We start from the raw sequence: 16,635 nt of genomic DNA, 5'->3' as shown, positions 1-16,635 counted from the left end.
TAATTAATTAACGATTAGCTGTAAGTTGTATATGTTATGTTATGTAGGTGTAAATGCCTTTGAAACTGGATAAGCTATTAACTCCACTATGAATATTTTACATGAGTGGCTTTTTATAACCCTGAAATAATTAAAGATGCACTGTTATCATAAAAAACTTTATTTCATTTTTTAAGCATTCATTGGTATCAATTATAGGCATCTCTGATGTTACAACTGCATTGATCATGTTGGGATGAATGCTATGGGACATTCAAAATGACATACATCAAATTGTACCTTATTAGAGGTTTCAAATCAAACAATTGTTCACAGATCATCATAAATGTCACTGTCCTAATAACCATCAGAGTCAATTTGCACTTTGTTAATGGTCTCATCCTCAGCGAAGACTTGCTTGTAGTAGTTTCTGCTCCATGTGAGACAATACTTTCAGGGAATCACAACGACTTGACAGGGATTTCCAGTGTTGGTTCATGTCTTTCTCAAGAATCCTTCTCTTCCTGCAGTCTCCTTACTGCCATAACAATGTCGAATCATCTGCTCTTTGTCCGAAAGTCAACCGAACCTAGTAAACTTTGTGGTACATCATTTTTTAAAATAGTCGTATGATTATGATCGTTTGAACTTTAAAATGTAATGAAAAACATTCTGCAGTCTGGTGTACCTACCACCTTGATGGGAAAGACCAAGTGTTTCCGACAACAGAACCCAGAAAACCTTTTTGCTGATTCTACCCATGGCCATAAGCATCAGTATGTCAGTGCGTCCTGCGACAGAAATGTATTTATCATTATTACCAAACATGACTATTTTAATTAACAAAGTGTGTATGATGTAAACATCTCACCTGCTTTTGACATGTGTTTGGTGGTCACTGCTATTCGAGAGAGGAAGGAATTTACCTCTTCCACCTCTTCTCCGATGGTTAGTCCAGCACCTGTCTAATATGCAGCACTCCATCTCACCTAGAAACAAAGAATTGCATTTTAGATTATTTACATGATGAGATGTGCTGTAGGTTTACAAGTTTGTGTTCACTATTCTTAGGTTCTTAGGAAAGGTTTCATGTCAAGCACGTCTGGAGTTCTGGGCAGTTCTTGCAGGTCACTTTCATGTAAAAAACAAAAAACATACTAGTGGTTCTTTTGCAGGTACAAAGGATAGGCAAAGATCTTTCCCCTGTACATGTTAAGGGCACAAAGGAGGCACAAAGGAGCACACACATGGCGACAGACAGCTAGTTCCAATCCCTCCTCATCCAGTTTGCTTGCTGATCTATGGGAGGTCTCTCTGGCTGCAGACCAAAATTATGATGTTCAGATTATAGTCACTTTTAAATATAAATGAATATATTCTTAACATGTTTAATTTTTCTGTGGATTTAGTTTACTTAACCTGTGACGTCATCATCCTTTGCTATGAAGACACTATCGAAAATAGGTTGTTCCTCTTCTGCTTCAGTTTTAAGAAGCCCGATTAGAAGGTCCCGGAGTTTCTACCATGTAGTCAATATTTCATCATTCAAAGTTTGTTCAAAGTACTTATAGAAACGCCTCTATTAAATCAGGAGTGAATAAAGCTGACAACACCGACATGTCACATTACCATGGCAACGAAGAGTTAGGCAACCCGTCAAATGTTACCCGGTTCATCTGAATCTGATGTTGTGGGGGTTTTCTGTATATCAGATGGGTGACTCAATGCAGCTAAATCTGACGTCTATGTCCCCCCTATTGTGTCACCTTACTGACTGCTTGGGGAATTGACACGGCATGGAACGGTTGACGACTTGGGTGTGAGGATGTGTTGAGCAGTGAGACTCCAACACTCACTCTTGTTTAGGGTGGTGAACCCTGACTGATACGGCTCTGCATTGGAAAACACCTGGCATGCGTCCTGCCTACAACATTATCACAACACATACAATACACAGACGTGTTCTTTGCCTTCTCTTAACCAAGGTCAGCACTGAAGCTACAAGAAACATTGAACATCCTGACTTGAGGCTCACAAGTCCTGGCATTCGCTTGGTGAGGTCTGAGTCTGTGAGTCCAGACACAATAAACGGATAAAAACCAGTTACTCCTGGCTTTAATTTCAACGTCCTCGCAAGTTTCTCCTGCATTGCTGCATTCAGGTTCTCTGTTTATCTGGTGCTACCGAAGACACAGACCAGGGTAACCTTGCCTGGGTTGACAGTGAACCATAACAATATTATAGTCACTATAATATTATAGTCACTAGTGTTAGATAGTGTTTTACTTCTATAGTCACTAGTGTTTTACTAATAAACCTGACTGCAGTGGGCAGGAAGAAATGGCTGGATCCTCTCATTTCTACTGATGTATCAGTCTGGAACTAATGGTGATATTTTGTGCCTGGGACATGTACCCAATCATGGATGACAGCATGGTCATAGTCCTCCTTTCTCCTACTTCCCCAACTGAATCCAGAGAGAAGCCCTGGACAGATATGTGTATGATTTGGATTTAACTGTTCACATTTTCTGCAACATTGCTAATTTCTTTTCAATGTTGACTTTCGATTTGTAGAGTAATAAATTAGCTTATTTGATTGATTTGTTCCACAATTCATTTTACAACTCTCCATTTATTTTTTTCTGAGTTAGTGTCATATTTAGTTCTTTAGTTCAAGTCATTCTGTACCTTATTTCGTTTAATTCACTGTTCAGCTGATTTTAGATGTTGGACCCTTACAGCTCTGAGTTATGTTTGAACGGCAAAGCTTGTATCTGCTAGATAATGTTCTCCTGCCTTGTTTATGCACAGTGATTCCTTTTTCAATCTTTATTTGTGTTGATTCAGCTACTTGTCCTTCTTAGTTTATTCTTGGTCCTTATACCCCACTCATTCAAGTACTTTTTTTTATATTGCATTTTCAGGGAGATAGCCACTTCACCTTCCAACTTGATGTTTATGAAGATTAACAACAGTAGTGAATGGAACATTACCAGAGCTTAAAATGGACTTAAAATGTACCTTTTTCCGATTAGTTCAGTCTTACACTAAACCTGAAGAAGAGTCTGTGCTGATGAACGCAGCAGAAAAAAGTCCAAAGGTCTTTCTGACCTTTAATAATGATGAAAGTTAATTAGCGGACTGTTGTAGATAAAGATATTTGAGTGGTAAACACATGTCCGAGTGCAATAAACATGATTAAAACGGAATATGGTATAAAAATCAGTGTCTGCGCCTGAGCTATGATTCAAGTTGATTTAAGTCCTGATGTGAGATGAAGTTTGAATGCAGGCATGAATTGGAGAGCAAAGATGATGACGTGGATCGGTGGTCTTTGAAGTGATGGAGCTTGATGCAGCCAATGTGCAGAGAACAATATGTTTGCAGAGAAATCTCAGATTAGTTTGAGCTTTAAAAGGTTAGGATGAATCTGTGCCGCAGATTCTGACCCTGATCAGGATCAGAGAGGGAATAAGCTCACAAGCGGCCAATTATTGTTAATGAGCATAAAGCAGCGAGTCAGTGTAAGTGTGCCACGTCAAATAGAGCTAGAAGACACAAACACTCTTTACACAAATACATAGTACAGTAGTACAAAGATACTCATAAGATGAAAGAAATGGTAACTGTTAGTGTTACTTTACGTACACAAAATATGTCTTTTGATGTGTGGTTTGTGCAGGTCTTCAAACTACAGTGGCTAAAAGGTGCAAAACAAATAAACCAATTCATAAAACAAAACCCACAATCAGCGATACAAAATTACAAATTCACAAAACAAAACCCACAATAAATTAAACAATGTAACCAATTCATGAAATAAAACTCCCAATTACTGAAACAATTAAACCAAATTGACTAACCAAAGCTTTGGACCTTTAAAAAAAAAACACAAATTCACAAAACAAAGCTCCCAATCTTTATAACAATTTAACAAATTTACGCAAAAATAATATATATATCTGGAAGAAATGAGATAGATGGATCTGTGCGCTTCTCTGTGTATGACAGGTTGACTTGAAGATGTGATGGTGGTTGTAAAGCCCAATGATTGTGACTTGAGCAGGTGACCTTTTTCAATCGAGGGAAAAAAAGCTTTAATATATTATTGTTGGATAGTGCTCATAGTTTTGTTCATATGTCCATAAACACACACAAATTATGCACAGCTGTGTCCGAGTGCACTCGGTAATCCAACACAAAAACAGGCAGGAAAGAGGTACGAGTACTTAGCGTGAACATACGGGTACTATACGAAGATGACGTCAAGACGAGGACGTGACAGAGAGTGGGGGTTTAAGTAGACAGGGGAGCAATCAGCAACAACTGGGGGCGGGACTAACAAGACACAGCTGGGAACAATTACAACTCAGACAGGGGGGAAGTAAGACTAGCACAGACACAGAAGGGAGCTGATTTCACAATAAAACCGGAAACACAAGGAGGAACATGTAGACTCATGACAGTACCCCCCTCTCAACGTAGGGTGGATGCGCATGGTCTTAGGTAGACATAAGCGTACCGAGACAGGGTTAACAATCTTTACAATTGAAAAAGGACCAATGTAGCGGGGCGACAGTTTACGACACGGTTGATCGAGTTTAATGTCCTTAGTGCACAACCACACACGGTCTCCCTCTTTGTAGGGAGGAGTCTCTGAGCGCCGGCGGTCGGCTGCAGTCTTATAAGCCGAGGTAGCGTTCTGGAGCTTCAGGCGTGCTTTGGCCCAGGTGTCCCGACAACGCTGAACCAGCGCCGCTGCCGATGGCACCTGGACTTCCCCTTCCAGGTCCGGGAAGAGTGGGGGCTGATAGCCGTAGGCGCACTCGAACGGGCTAAGTCCGGTTGAAGAGCAGGTCAGTGAGTTGTGGGCGTACTCCACCCAGGGCAGGTCCTTGGCCCAGGCGGAGGGGGAACGGGAAACCAGGCAGCGCAGGGAGGTCTCTAGGTCCTGGTTTACCCGTTCGGTCTGTCCATTGCTCTGGGGGTGGTACCCCGAGGACAGGCTGGGGCGAGCACCGATGAGGCGACAGAACTCTGCCCAGAACCGGGAAGAAAACTGGGGGCCCCGATCCGAGACAATGTCCCTTGGTAGGCCATGCAGGCGGAAAACGTGGTTCAGGACCGCTTCCGCAGTCTCTCTGGCGTCGGGAAGCTTGGGTAGGGGCATGAAGTGAGCCATCTTTGAGAAGCGGTCAACGATGGTGAGGACAGTAGTCATGCCCTCAGACAGCGGGAACCCGGTGACGAAGTCCATCGAGATGTGGGACCATGGTCGGTCGGGTACCGGCAGGGGCTGGAGCCCCGTGGGTTGAGCAGTCGACGGCTTGTTGGCAGCACAGATGGGACACGCCGCCATGTACTCGCACACGTCCCGCTGTAGACCAGGCCACCAGAACCGCCGCCGGATGAGTGTCAGGGTGCGTTGCTGTGGGTGACAGGACCACCTGGCCGAATGGCACCAATGCAGTACCTGCTTACGGAGAGTTTCAGGCACAAACAGGCGGTTAGTGGGGCAGGAGGCCGGAGGAGGAGTCTGCCGCAAAGCCCTCCTGACCCTCTCCTCGACCTCCCAGACCAGGGACCCGACCACCAAGTCGGAAGGCAGCACAGTCTCAGGGGCTTGAACGGAGTTCAGCGAGTCATACATCCGAGAGAGGGCGTCTGCCTTAATGTTCTTGGTACCAGGCCGGAAGGTCACAACAAAATTAAACCTAGCAAAAAACAAGGACCAGCGGGACTGGCGAGGTCTCAGGCGTCGTGCAGTGCGTATATATTCCAAGTTCTTATGATCTGTCCATACCACAAAGGGGTTTTCCGCTCCCTCCAACCAGTGACGCCACTCCTCCAAGGCACCCTTGATGGCCAGCAGCTCTCTGTCTCCCACATCGTAGTTCCTCTCCGCCTGGTTCAGTTTGCGGGAGAAGAATGCACAGGGGTGGACCTTACCGTCTGTGCTAGAGCGTTGGGAGAGGATGGCCCCGACCCCTGTGCTAGAGGCGTCCACCTCGACCAGGAACTGCTGGTGGGGATCAGGCTGGCGGAGAGAGGTAAACCGTTCCTTCAGTTCCCGTAATGCTCTCTCGGCGGTCGGGCTCCAGTGGAAAGGCTGCGAGTCAGAGGTCAGGACACAGAGGGGAGAACAGATAGAACTAAAATTTCTAATGAACCCTCGATAAAAGTTGGAAAAAAAAACGTTGGAGTGCCTTTCGGTTATCGGGAGAGGGCCAGTCAGCAACAGCCTGAAGCTTAGATCTTTAAAGTATGTACTTTTTTGAGTATTGTTTTGATTGTCTAAGCGCTTTGTGACCCTGGTCTCGAAAAGCGCTATATAAATAAATATTACTTACTTACTTACTTAGCTGGGTCCATGGCTATCCTACCGGGACTAATTACATAACCAAGGAAGGAGACGGTCGTAGCATGAAACTCACACTTCACGGCCTTCACAAACAGTTGGTTAGCAAGTAGCTTGTTTAACACTAGACGCACGTGTTGGTGGTGTGACTGCTTGTCTGGCGAAAAAATGAGAATGTCGTCAAGATAAACAAAAACGAACCGATTAAGAAATTCTCTCAGGACGTCATTAACTAGGCTTTGAAATACGGCAGGGGCGTTAGTGAGACCGAAAGGCATTACCAGATACTCGTAGTGACCAGAGTAAGTGTTAAAAGCGGTCTTCCATTCATCCCCTTGGCGGATTCTAACCAAGTGGTAAGCATTACATAGGTCCAATTTGGTAAAAATAGTGGCTCCTTTGAGCATTTCAAACGCTGAAACCATTAGTGGTAAGGGGTAACGATTCTTAACCGTGATATCATTAAGAGAGCGATAATCAATGCATGGGCGCAGGGAGCCGTCCTTCTTACCGACAAAAAAGAAGCCAGCCCCAGCCGGGGATGAAGAAGGGCGGATTATCCCTGCGGCCAGAGATTCCGAGATGTAACGGTTCATAGCATCAGTTTCTGGGCGAGACAAGGAGTAAAGGCGACCACGCTGGGGATGGGAACCAGGCAATAACTCAATAGCGCAATCATAAGAGCGATGAGGAGGAAGGCCTTACTAAAAACCTCACCCACATCGTGGTACATAGACGGAACCGATGATAAGTCCGCAGAAGTAGTGGAAGGTACCGGAGAGACGCTAGACCTAATGGGAGAGCACAAAGCAGAGGGGGTTAGACACTTCTGACTGCAAGCCTTTCCCCACCCAACCACCGAGAGAGGGGACCACTGGATGTGAGGCTCATGGTGCTGGAGCCAGGGAAACCCCAAGATGATGGGGTGAGGGGAACACGCCAGCACATGGAGATGTAGCTCCTCAGTGTGTCCATCAGGGAACAAGAGTCTAATTGGGTGTGTGGAGTGGGTCAGTCGGTTTAGGAGGTTTCCATCCAAGGCCTGAACTTGGACGGGAACCGGGAGAGGCTGAAGCGGAATGTTGAGGGATCTGACAAGCTTCATGGAAATGAAGTTGCCATCGGCCCCAGAGTCAATGAAGGCTTGGACCGGGGAGGCCCTCCCAGCAGCCTCCAGGGAAATGGTGATGGTGGGGCGTGAGGGATAGTGGACGTGCTGGTTTGGCTTACCCCGACCCTCTTCAGGGGTGAGCCTTGCCCCTTTAGCGAGCATGTTGCTGCAAGGTGTCCATCACCGCCACAGTAGAGGCAGAGCCCTTCATCCTTTCGGCGCCTCTTCTCCTGGTCTGTGAAACGAGTGCGTCCCAGCTGCATAGGCTCCTCCTGCGCCAGTGGGGACTCCTGGCGGGGAACTGAGGGGTGGAATGGAAACCGCTGCGGCCACTGGAGAGGAGGGGGAGACGACCGGCTGCGCGCCTCCTCGTTGCGCAGCTTTGTCTCGATCCTGGTGACCATGGCGATGACCTCGTCTAGCCCCTCCGGGAGCTCGAGGGGAATGAGCATAGTCCGTAGGCGCGGGGAGAGACCCTCGAGGAAGACTCGGGTGAGGACGGTCCGCTCCCAGCGACACTCTGCAGCCAGAGTGCGGAACCAGATAACGTAGTCACTCACGTGCTGGGACCCTTGGCGGAGACGGAGAAGAGCAGACGCCGCTTCTTCTCCCGGAACGATGCGTTGGAAGGTCTGCTGGAACGCCGTGGTGAACCGCTCCACAGAGTCGCAGAGAGGCAACCGGTTCCGCCACTCTGCCGTGGCCCACTCTGCCGCCTGCCCGCTCAGCAGCGAGATAATGTACGCCACTCTGGAGCGTTCGTTGGGAAAGGCGGTGAAGTTCAGCTCGAAGTGGAGACTGCACATGGTTAGGAAGCCCCGACAATCTCCAGAGTCACCGGAAAAACACTCGGGCCGTTGCAGGACGATCATGGAGGAGTGTGGAACCGGGACGGCGACCCGGACTGGCTCTCCGGTGGAGGCTGAAGTCGGTGCGGTGGCCGGACTAGCCGAAGCAGGAGGTGGTGTTGCGGTTCCGTTAGCGGCCGCCAAGAGCTGGAGTTGGGCGACAATAGCCGACATCTGGTGTCCCAGACTCTGGAGGATGCGCCGCCATGGTTTCCATGCCTAGCTGCAATGTGGCTAGGTTGGAAGTGTTCCTCACCGTCTGCTCCTGGTGAGTACGTGGAGCATCGGGCAGAGGACTCTCTGCTGGGTTCATCTTGGTCTTGACGTACTGTCAGGGTGCAGAACGGAGAAACCCAGGCGCAGAGTTCAATTGTAGAAACTTGATTTTAATTCCGAGGGGGAAGGCAAAGACATAATCCAACACAAAAACAGGCAGGAAAGAGGTACGAGTACTTAGCGTGAACATACGGGTACTATACGAAGATGACGTCAAGACAAGGACGTGACAGAGAGTGGGGGTTTAAGTAGACAGGGGAGCAATCAGCAACAGCTGGGGGCGGGACTAACAAGACACAGCTGGGAACAATTACAACTCAGACAGGGGGGAAGTAAGACTAGCACAGACACAGAAGGGAGCTGATTTCACAATAAAACCGGAAACACAAGGAGGAACATGTAGACTCATGACAAAAATAGTCAGTCAAATCAACTAAATAATATTTCTATGAGAACAATATGATTGCTGTTGGTCCACACTTGTAGAAACTGTGAAGTACATCATATTCAATCTAGTTATTGAATCCTGAAAACAAATTGTACGTCAATAAACTTCAGTTAAGTTGGCCCGATATTGGCAGATTTGATCTTTGCACTTTAATAACTCGGGAACGCTAAGGTGTTGAATTACAAATCGTACCTCTTTCTAATCAGAGTTACGTGCTATACTTACTACAAGCGCGTTTGGACCTTAATATTCGGTTGTATTGTCCTGATAAAATACACAGATCTATATGCAGGCGGCATGTGACCGTCCTCCAAAAGATGAACAGTGAAAAAGGGTTTACTTCATTTGATATGTGTCTTTATTACTCCTTAACTTTAAGTCATATGGTCACTTTATTTACAGTTGTGGTCAAAAGTTTACATACACTTGTAAAGAACATAATGTCAAGGCTCTCTTGAGTTTCCAGTTATTTCTACAACTGTGATTTTTCTCTGATAGAGTGATTGGAACAGATTCTTCTTTGTCACAAAAAGCATTCATGAAGTTTGGTTCTTGTATGACTTTATTATGGGTTAACAGGAAAAGTGGCAAAATCTGCTGGGTCAAAAATATACATACAGCAACATGAATTAGCAATTTTGTGACTTAGAAAGTTGTGTCAATGAAATGAGCTTCATAGCATGACCTATTAACTTATTGTGAGTGATTATGAGTGACTAAAGCTCATGTAGAAAGATGTCCATTTATTTACTAATAAAAACCAGAAAATTGGTCAAAAAACACTATTCCTTTGTTCATCCAAATAAACAAATAATTCAGATGGGTTCCTCCCTTTCCAGGCCTCCATTTAAATATGTCAATCGCTGTTCAAGGCAACTTCTCTGACGCCCTATTTACTTGGTCTCAGAGATCCTTGGATACCCACAAATGCTACAATTGGGAAAGTCAAAGGAGCTCAGCATGGATCTGAAAAAGCCAATCATTTACTTGAACAAGTCAGGAAAGTCAATTGGAGCCATTTGAAAGCAGCTATAGGTCCCAAGAGCAACAGTACAAACAATTGTTTGTAAATGTAAAGTGCATGGCACTGTTTTGTCACTGCCACGATCAGGAAGAAAACGCAAGCTATCTCCTTCTGCTGAGAGAAAATTTGTCAGGACCCTAAGAACACCATGCCTACCGCCAACCACGGTGGTGGTGAAATTATGCTGAGGGGTTTATTTGCTGCCAATGGATATGGTGCTTTACAGAGAGTAAATGGGATAATGAAGAAGGAGGATTACCTTCAAATTCTTCAAGATAATCTTAAATCATCGACCCGAAGTTTCAATTCTTTTAGATCTATAATTGTATGCAATATTTCATAAACATTTTGTAAAAACTTCGTAATTGCAACTCTGATGGTCACCAAATTCATGTCACTAATGGAGGACCTTCATATCATGTTACTACACTCTTACTTTATTACTTTGTTATATTTTAGGAATGTTATTGATCAAGTTTTCTCTTCAAGCATTTCATGTGGCAAACATCTGAGGTACCACCTGCAGAATCAGTTGAGGAGGGCCTGCAACTTGCCTGTCTTCTTGTTCAGTTCTTTGTTATCTTCAAAAGTGCACTCGGGCACAGCTGTGCATAATTTGTGTGTGTTTATGGACATAATAACAAAACTATAAGCACTATCCAACAATAATATATTAAAGCTTTTTTTCCCCGATTAAAAAAAAAAAAAGGTTACCTGCTGAATTGGTTACATAACTACTGTACTATGAATTTGTGTAAAGAGTGTTTGTGTATACAAGTGTGAGAAACCAATAGCTGGTTGATATTGAGCAGATAGCTCTGTGATATCTTCTAGCTCTATTTGACGTGGCACACTTACACTGACTCGCTGCTTTGTGCTCATTAACAATAATTGGCCGCTTGTGAGCTTATTCCCTCTCTGATCCTGATCAGCGTCAGAATCTGCGGCACAGATTCATCCTAACCTTTTAAAGCTCAAACTAATCTGAGATTTCTCTGCAAACATATTGTTCTCTGCACATTGGCTGCATCAAGCTCCATCACTTCAAAGACCACGGATCCACGTCATCATCTTTGCTCTCCAATTCATGCCTGCATTCAAACTTCATCTCACATCAGGACTTAAATCAACTTAAATCATAGCTCAGGCGCAGACACTGATTTTTATACCATATTCAGTTTTAATCATGTTAATTGCACTCGGGCATGTGTTTACCACTCAAATATCTTTATCTACAACAGTCCGCTACATGAGACCTTATTAACTTTCATTATTATTAAAGGTCAGAAAGACATTTGGAATATTTTCTGCTGCGTTCACCAGCACACACTCTTCTTCAGGTTTAGTGTAAGACTGAACTAATCGGAACAAAGTAAAAGTCCATTTTAAGCTCTGGTAAGGTTCCATTCACTACTGTTGTTCATCTTTCACTCACATTGTCACATGCATCTCTTGTTAAGATAATGAAAAGAACTTCAAGTTGGACGGTGAAGTAGCTAGCTCCGTGGAAATGAACTATAAAAAAAGGACTTGAATGCGTGGTGAATAAGGACCGAGAATAAACTAAGAAGGACAAGTAACACAAATAGAGATGGAAAACTCGCTGTGCATAAACAAGGCTGGAGAACATTATCTAGCAGATACAAGCTTTGCCGTTCAAACATAACTCAGAGCTGTAAGGATCCAACATCTAAAATCAGCTGAAAAGTGAATAAAACGAAATAAGGTACAGAATGACTTGAACTAAAGAACTAAATATGACACTAACTCAGAAAAAAGAAATGGAGAGATCTAGTTCAGAAGCAAACAAAGCTAAACAAGATGTCATTAAAAGCAAGAAAACAAATTGGACATGCTGCATTACCTCAAATCATGCTCAAGACATAATAACTAAAATGTTAAAGACTTCCTCTCTAAGTTGCAGTAAGTCCCTCATCATGACCATGCTCCTGTTTGAGGTTACTACTCTTTAAAGTTCTCCCCCGTCTGAAATCTCGGGAAACGAGAGTTACGATAGTGAAGCCAATTATGACATGATAATATGCATCACTCCTCCTGCAGCAGCAAAGAACGCCCTGTTTTTTTTTTCATACACAAACCCCTTGGAGATGAAGACTTCCGGCAATGTTGACACTGCCTGACAAACCTTGATGCTTGACCAATCACAGGAGAGTGGGTGTGACTATGGTAAAAAATATTTTATCTCCAGAAAACCCAAGCATTTTCAGTGGGCAGGGTAAAAGCACATTTTCTAATTCAAAAATGAAATTAAAAGAGTTTTTTGCAAAAATGCACATATTGATGAGTACAATAGAGCAGTGTTTTTCAAGCTTTTTTGAGGCACACCTTATTCATTAAAAAAAAATCATGAGCCCAAATGTTGAAAACTAATACTCTGTAGTCAAAGGGTCACACACTTTTTCTGCTCACAAGCTACCTGATCAAGTTCAAAAGATCTACCCTTTTCAAATATGCTCAGCATAAGTAGGTACATACTTTACTCAGATGACTGAACAGACTGATAAAAAGTCATGATGAAAGGATGTGTGGATTAAATAATCTTTATAGAAAAAAGTTTAACTTGTATAAATAAGTAGACCCAGATAGTTCAGTCAAGAAAGTATAATTTTTCCTCATATTTGGAAACTTTTACGTGAGTAATTTCCAAAAGTGTCAGTTATAGACTGAAGTGTCAAAATCTCATTCTCCACTGCTCAGGATTCAAGTTCAGGGGCCTCATGTACAAAGATGTCCATAGATTTACTACTAAAACCCAGAAAATGGATAAAAAAAATATTCAGATGTTTGAATTCAATCACTTTTCCTTTGTTCATCCAAATCAACATAGAATTCAGATGGGTTCAATTCAATCCAATTCAATTCATTTTTATTTAAAGTGTCTTATCATAACAAAGTTATCTCAAGACCATATACAATAAGACTATAGTTGATTAAGGAAAAATAGATCCCAGCAATTCAACAAAGAGCAAGAAGCGAAACACTGTACAGTGAGCTGTACAGTGAGCTATGGCGAGGAAAAACTTCCTTTTAGAAGGCAGAAACCTCGAGCGGAACCTGACTCATTGGTTCATCCCTTTCCACGCCTCCATTTAAATATGTCAATCGCTGTTCAAGGCGACTTCTCTGACGCCCTATTTACTTGGTCTCAGAGATCCTTGGATACCCACAAATGCTACAATTGGGAAAGTCAAAGGAGCTCAGCATGGATCTGAAAAAGCCAATCATTTTCTTGAACAAGTCAGGAAAGTCAATTGGAGCCATTTGAAAGCAGCTATATGTCCCAGGCACAACAGTGCAAACATTTGTTTGTAAATGTAAAGTGCATGGCACTGTTTTGTCTCTGCCAAGATCAGGAAGAAAACGCAATCTATCTCCTTCTGCTGAGAGAAAATGTGTTCATCCAAATAAACAAAGAATTCAGATGGGTTTCTCCCTTTCCAGGCCTCCATTTAAATATGCCAATCGCTGTTCAAGGCAACTTCTCTGATGCCCTATTTACTTGGTCTCAGAGATCCTTGGATACAAACGCCCACAAAAGCTACAATTGGGAAAGTCAAAGTAGCTCAGCATGGATCTGAAAAAGCGAATCATTTACTTGAACAAGTCAGGAAAGTCAGTTTGAGCCATTTCAAAGCAGCTGCAGGTCCCTAGAGCAACAGTGCAAACAATTCTTTATAGATATAAAGTGCATGGCACTGTTTTGTCACTGCCACAATCAGGAAGAAACACAAGCTATCACCTTCTGCTGAGAGAAAATTGGTCAGGAGCGTGAAGAGTCAATTAAGTACCACCAAAAGTGTCAGTGTCCATAGTCAAGCATGTTTTGCATCTCCATGGACTGAGAGGCTGCCATGCAAGAAGGAAGCTCTTGCTCCAAAAGCGGCACCTTAAGGCTCGACTGAAGTTTGCTGCTGATCACATGGGCAACGATAAGACCTTCTGTGGTCAGACGAAACAAAAATTGAGCTGTTTGGCCACAATTCCCAGCAATATGTTTGGAGGAGAAAAGGTGAGGCCTTTAACCCTAAGAACACCATGCCTACCGTCAAGCACGGTGGTGGTAGTATTATGCTGTGGGGTTGATTTGCTGCCAATAGATGTTGCAACAGGACAATGACCCCAAACATAGATCGGAAGTGGTAATGGAATGGCTAAATAAGGCTAGAATTAGGGTTTTAGAATGGCCTTCCTAAAGTCCTGACTTAAAGCCCATTGAAAACATGTGGTCAATGCTGAAGAAACAAGTCCATGTCAGAAAGCCATCAAATTTATCTGAACTGCACCAATTCTGTCAAGAGGAGTGGTCAAAGATTCAACCAGAAGCTTGTGGATGGCTACCAAAAGCGCCTAATTAAAGTGAAAATGGCCAAGGGACATGCAACCAAATATTAGCACTGGTGTATGTATATTTTTGACCCAGCAGATTTTCGCCACTTTCCCTGTTAACCCAATATAAAGACATAAGAACCAAACTTCATGAATGTTTTTTTTGACAAAGAAGAATCTGTTCGAATCACTCTATCAGAGAAAAATCTTTTTGAATTGTAGAAATAACTGGAAACATTATGTTCTTTACAAGTTTATGTAAACATTTGACCAAAACTGTATGTGACTAATGAAGGACCTCCATATGATGTTACTACACTCATTAATCTTTCAAATTCACCTTTGAAATCTTTAAAATCAATATTTTCATACAATATTTCATAAACATTTTGTAATAACTTCGTAATTCGATGGTCACTTAATTCATGTCACTGATGAAAGACCTTCATATCATGTTACTACACTCATTATGTTCTTCTTTTTTTTAATTTCCTCTAAATTCTTTAAAATCAATATTTTCATGCAATTTTTTGCAAAAATGTTGTAATAACTTTGTAATTACAACTCTGATTGTCACTTATGGAGGACCTTCATGTCATGTTAATACACTCATTACGTTTACAGATTGTTATGTAAATTCTTTTAAATCAATATTGTCATGCATTTGTTAAATAAACATTTTGTAATAACTTCGTAATTACAACTCTGATAGTCACAAAATGTATGTCAGTTATGGAGGACCTTCATATCATGTTACTACACTCTTTTCTTTTTCTAATTCACCTTTCAATTCTTATAAATCTATAATATTATACCATATTTCATTTAAAATTTTGTATTAACTTCGTAATTACAACTCTGATTGTCACTAAATGCATGTCACTTATAGAGGACCTTCATATAATGCTACTACACTAATTCGTTTTTTCAATTTTTTATCTTAATTAATAAAAATCGATATATTTTCAGGAAATTTCTCATAAACATTTTGTAATACCTTCGTAATTACAACTCTGATGGTCACCAAATTCATATCATGTTACTATACTCATTACTTTTTCAAATCTTTTTGCTGCTTACGTGCGATCAACACATTTGTTCTTAAAGAAATGAGGGTGTACATAGTGTTACAGTGATCAAAATACATCGGGCTCTTGACATAACTTTGTTATGATAAGACACTTTAAATAAAATTGAATTGAATCGAAATTGAATTTGTTATTTTTAATTACTCGTATAAAAATGTATTAGAGCGCAAATGTCTAATGTGTCAATACCGAGCCAACTTATCTTAAGTCGTCAATAAAATGATTTGATAAATGCGGTAGCATGAATCTTTTCTCGCTTTAATTTAAATTAGTTCTCAACTCTCTGAGATCACAAATTAATCCGATTTATTTAATCTTTCCGAGAAGAAATCCTCAGCAGCCGTTGAAATGCAAAAATAGTCCCTTTATAGATTAGATTATAACTGACCACTTGTTGCCTCTGCGACGTTTGTCTGACCATAACCGGTTGTAGTTTCTTCTTGTGTGGGGAGTGAGGAAGGCTCCACGTTAAAGGCCACTTACTCTGTTCTTGAGGGTAATGCTTTATTCTTTCTCAGAATTAATCTTTTCTTTAAAATGGAGAAGAAGAAGAGAAGGGCATTATTGTTTTAATCCTCTTACGGCAGTCATTTTGGAGGGTGAAACGGCGTCTTGTCTCCTCAATCCGAATTTAAATCCCTGAGGACCCGGAGGCACACACACACACAGCGACGCACACACACACACACGCGTGCGCACACATCCACGCCCGAACGCATCAACAAGCATTATCGCACACAAATTGTTAAGCATTATTTATATACACTACTGGGAATTACCAAAAAATGAAAAAAGTTTTCATCCATTCATTTTTTTACCCCTTAAATCATAATGGGGTCGCGGGGGGCTGGAGCCTTTCATAGATTTTACGGCCGAGAGGCGGGGGGCACTCTGGACAGGACGCGAGTCGGTCGTAGGGCACACAAAGACAGAAAACCATTCATACACAGACCCATTCCTCTGATGAAACAAAAATACATTTGACAAAATATCAAATAGTAAGTAACGTAAAATGGGTCTTCTGGATTTTAATGAAGAATTCCAACTGCACTTACAATATACAACATAGACAAAATATTTAAGATGAAAATATAATTAAACAAAAAAAAAGAAGGCTCTTCTTTTTATTATTGCATTTTACTAAAAAAAAAAAT

Source organism: Callionymus lyra, chromosome 2, assembly GCF_982586985.1.
Source record: "Callionymus lyra chromosome 2, fCalLyr1.hap1.1, whole genome shotgun sequence".
In the NCBI taxonomy this organism is placed as follows: domain Eukaryota; kingdom Metazoa; phylum Chordata; class Actinopteri; order Syngnathiformes; family Callionymidae; genus Callionymus; species Callionymus lyra.
Note: the sequence above shows the minus strand (reverse complement) of the source record.